Source organism: Scardinius erythrophthalmus, assembly GCF_964197995.2.
Source record: "Scardinius erythrophthalmus genome assembly, chromosome: 4".
Taxonomy (NCBI): Eukaryota; Metazoa; Chordata; class Actinopteri; order Cypriniformes; family Leuciscidae; genus Scardinius; species Scardinius erythrophthalmus.
Genome location: NC_138224.1, coordinates 1,577,066 through 1,582,102, shown reverse-complemented (window position 1 = coordinate 1,582,102; position 5,037 = coordinate 1,577,066).

Here is a 5,037-nt window from a genome sequence, read left to right as displayed (position 1 = left end):
CTCTGTGATTCTGGGGATGCAAAAAAACATGTTTTACAATCTCTCCATCCGGTTCAGACAGTAAATAAAACTTACCAAACAGTTATTGAAAGTTCACCCAAAAATGTAAATTCTGTCATCATTTGCTCATGTCATCATAAACCTGCATGACGTGGAACACAAAAGAAGATATTTTTGTTTCAATGGGTTTTAATGACCACTGACTTCTGTTGGACGGAGAAAATAAAACCATTACTACTTTTACAGGCACTCTCATAATGCGATTATAATGAGATTTAGGGAATATTGCAATTAAACTTTACCTCATGTAAACAATTCTTTGATCAAATTGATGCAATTAAGCTCATAACAATCATAGTAAAATATGTGGCGTATGCCTCTAAACCCTTCAATCGCATCTACTGCACTCTGACCAAAGTGTGCATGTGCTTGTGATGGACACTAGTGAGATGTCATGCACAGATTTGTCACCACAGCAATAGGAGGCAGCGTCACATTTTTGGGGTGCTGAAGAAACTGAGTTCATGGTGACAACATTGTGCGACACAAATGTAATGTGTATTGTTGGTCAAAAACATTGACATGAAGACATTATGGCGTATCACAGTCAAAATCCAATACATCATAGAAACGTGTTTAGCATTTGACGCAAGTAGATGATGAGTTTATCATTTGTGCTGTGCACTGGGGTATGTGAATAATGGCGGTAAAAATAACCACAATTCTTAGTGAATAATCAGAATAATGAAAATTGCATTGTAAACAGGAGTGAAGAGGTTTGCTTGTGTCATGTAAACATCTTAAAGCGATTAATTCCTTTACTCTGATTTTTGGACATAATAATCACCATTATTGGTGTACATGTAAGCATAGTCAATGACACATTTCTCAAAGTATATTTTTTTATGTTCCACAGAAGAGTCATACTGGTTTGAAACAACATGAGGGTGAGAAAACGATGACAATTATTAGGTGAACTTTCACTTACAGTTGTGGTCAGAATTATTGGCACCACTGGCAAAGATGATCAAAGATGGCTGTAAAAAATATAAATCTTCATTGTTTATCTTTCATTTAAATATTTTGCTAAAATCTATCATTCCATTAAAGTAAAAAGAATTTGAAAGTGGGGGAAACACACATTATGAAATAAATGTTTTTCTCCAAAATACGCACCATTTTATTAAACACTTTCTGACCAGAGACCATTCCTCCATAAGAATCTCTCCAGATCCTTCAGATTCCCAGATCCATGTTGGTGCTCTACTCATTTTCTACGGGATTCTGGTCCGGGGACTGGGATGGTCATGGCATTTTGTGGTCAGTGACACATTTTTGTGTTGATTTTGGATTGTTGTCCTGATGGAGATCCCACCACGGCCCATTATAAGATTTCTAGAGCCCGTCAGGTTTTGATTTTTTAGCTTTTGGTATTTGCTAGAAACCATGAACATGATGTCCAGGACCTCCAGCAAAAAAAAAAAAAGGCCCACAGCATTAAAAGATCCAGCAGTGTATTTAACTGTGGACATGGGGTACTTTTTATCCCTGTTTGCACCAAACCCAAAAAGCTCTTTTGTTTAGTTTCATCTGACCACAGAATCCAGTCCCGTCGTGTCTGACAATCTGACAATTGAATATGCTGGAGCTTGTTTTTGGATTAGCAAAGAGGATTTTCCTTGAATCCCTCCCAAACAACATGTGGTGATGAAGGTTTTTTTTAGGCTTTCTGACCCCAAGACTCAACTAATCTCTGCAATTCTCCAGCTGTGATCCTTGGAGAGTCTTTGGCCACTCAAACTTTCCTCCTCGTCGTACATTAAGACAATACAGACACACGTCCTCTTCCAGGCAGATTCGTAACATCTTTAGTTCTTAATTATTTCCCTGATGGTGGAAATGGGCATTTTCAATTCTTTAGCCATTTTCTTACAGTCACATTCTAGTTTGTGAAGCTCAACAATCTTTGCTGCACATCAGAACTATATTCTTTGGTTTTACTCATTGTAATGGATGATTAAGCGAATTTAGCCTTTGTGTTTCCTCATATTTACATATATTCTGGTGTGCTAAAAAATGTAAATATTAATGGGAATATACTTCAGAGATATTTCACTCATTACAAATTCTAGGGGTGCCAATAATTTTGGCCAATGTATTTTGGAAAAAAACATCACAATGTGATTTCCCCCCTCACTTTCAACTCTTTAACTTCAATGAAAGGCTAGATTTTTGTGATTTTTTTTAAATGAAAGATCAAAAGGATAAACAATGCAGATTTATTTTTACAGCCATCTTTGATCATATTTACCAGGGACGCCAATAATTCTAACCACAACTGTAGGTATTGACTACCCTACGAAGCACATTCATTCGGTCCTCAAGCTTTCTTTTTCACCAGTAACAAAGGAAATAATGATATAATCATTACCTTTGCTTGAGCAGATGCCCATCATTATAGTGACTGTCTGTCCACACGCTTCTTTTGGCTGAGTATAACGGTCCAAACACATCCCACATTCTGCAGGGAAAGACATTAATAAACAAAGGCATCGCTCCGTAAGTGCATATTCAAACTTTCAATTGTAAAACAGAACTAAGAATCTTCATTTACACATTTTAAAAACAAGGTTTTTTTTTTTTTGTTAATAGAATTTATATAACTTATGTAAAACTAATGGGGGGGATATAGTTTTAACTATAAAACTATATCATATTTATAGTTATATTATAGTAAAAGTGTCCAATTAACCATGGTTTTGTTATAGTAAAAGTATAGCCTAGCTTACTAGCTAACCATGTAGTTTTTTGGCAGATTTATTAGCCTACAATTTGTATAAAAGTTAAACTATGGTAAGTGTAGCAAACCCATGGGTTATATGTGGTTATCCGGGTTTACAATAACCTTATTTTTTAGTAAAACCATGGTTCATTTTCGTAAGGGCCATTAGACTATTACCTAAAGTGACACCACAACATCAGCAAATAAAAAGCCCTATTGCTTATTATTCTACTTTATAAGCTTTATAGGAATCACTTAGATTTACATTATAAAGGTAAAGCAACAATTACTGATTAATTTGTTCTTCTAAAGGTCTGACAAGTGAGTTGAGAAATAGAGGAGCATGTAAACAGTCGAGCAGCATCAACCAGTGACTCCAGCAAACTGATTTGATATCAGAAGAATAATACATCAATACTAACTTAATTAACAACTTAAATACAAATGAGGACTGTTATATAATCCGTGATAGTGACTTTACAAGAGAAAAGCACTTTACGAGTAAAGTTACTTACAGGAGAGTCGCGTGACATTGTCGATTTCCCCCATTATCGCAATGTGTGTGTCAGCTGATTTTGCTGATGGGCTGGAATATGTGCTGTTGAATGACACTGTCACTGAGCTGTCATCTGCAGGATCTGTACTTTTATGACTGTAAAACGATCAGAACGGACATCAGGTGTCATCATGTTGTTGACAAGGATCAAACTGAACGTGAAGCACTTAACGTTACGCCCGTAGAGGAGCGAATGACAAACTGCACCAGTTTCTACCAGACGAGCCGTGTCTCACCAGCAACAGACTGAAAATCCCTTCAAGTTGTGTTACTGACTCAGTTCTTAAACGTCTAGTTTACTTTAACATTTTCATACTCATAAGAAAATTCAGAGTTTATTACGTTAATGTAAGACAGATGAAAAACAGGCGATGACCGGCTCCCTCTTGTGGTCAACAAGTGTATCCGCAGCATTAATACCAGAAACACCAAACTCGAAGTGGCAGTCGTTGGGGAGAGAGGGCACAACGTTGTATTTGATATATTTTAGAACAAATCTGGGATTTTGTCAGCATCTAAACCAGTAGATAAACTTAGAGTCTACAGGTAGGCCTAGCTGATTCAAATCAAATGAACTGGGGTAAGAGTCAGACAGATAAATGTGTTGATCTGAGAGTCACATGGAGGACACTCAAACACAAATATAATCGGGATTAAAAGATCTTCTAAAACATTCCCTTTGGGTGGTTTGTTTAAGTGTGAAGTTTTTTAATGATCTTTTAAGTGTTCTTTATTGTTTTCTGTTCACAGTTAAAACAATGGTGTTTGTAGATTCACACCAGTTTTAGAGAAAAGCTTTATTGTTTATTATGAACAAAGGACCAATGGTCTAATAGTCTAATTATAATTAAAGTCTGTATCAAAATGACTTATGACATATATTATGATGCTGAAAAAAACCCAGCTAAAACCAGTCTGGGCTGGTTGGCTGGTTTAAGCTGGAAGTAGCTGGTTTCCCAGACTGGTCAACTAAAACAAGTGGCCAAAACCAATCTTAAACCAGACTGGTAGACCAGTTAAAACCAGGCCGGTTTTATCTGTTTTTTTTTTGTTTTGTTTTTTTTGTTTTTGGCAGAGAGCCTATTCTAGAACAGATATAACACTATGCAAGTTTGTTCAAAACACAGATTTTCTTAAATCGATTGAACTGATAGAATTATAAAGTTAATTCTGCACCAATCAAATATCTTCCGCACTTCTCACTGTGATCATAACAGAGTAGAGCTGTCTATACAACGAGTAAATGTTCAACAGAGAAATGGGGGCAATAATTTATACTAAAATATGTATTTGCATGCGTCATAAAAATCACCCAAGAAATGTTTTAATAGGACTGTTTAATAACTGTAATGGGATCCTAATATGAACAATACATGACAGATTACTGCTGTTAAAGAAGTAAAAGTCTGTTACATCGAGATTGCTTTTGTTTTGTCTGTAACTTAATGTTGTAAAACTGCCTTTCTGATTTACAACTATAGACAAAGAAGCTATATGCAGTTTATATTGTAGCATTTACATAGGCTACTTTATTGACACAGACATACAACTATTTTACTTTTATATATATATATATATATATATATATATATATATATATAAATTAGCCAGTAAAACATCTGACATGCTGGTAAAATATCTTACAGGTAATATTAGGTTTAGTAATCGAATCAGCATAGATAGTAGGAAAAGTTAATAA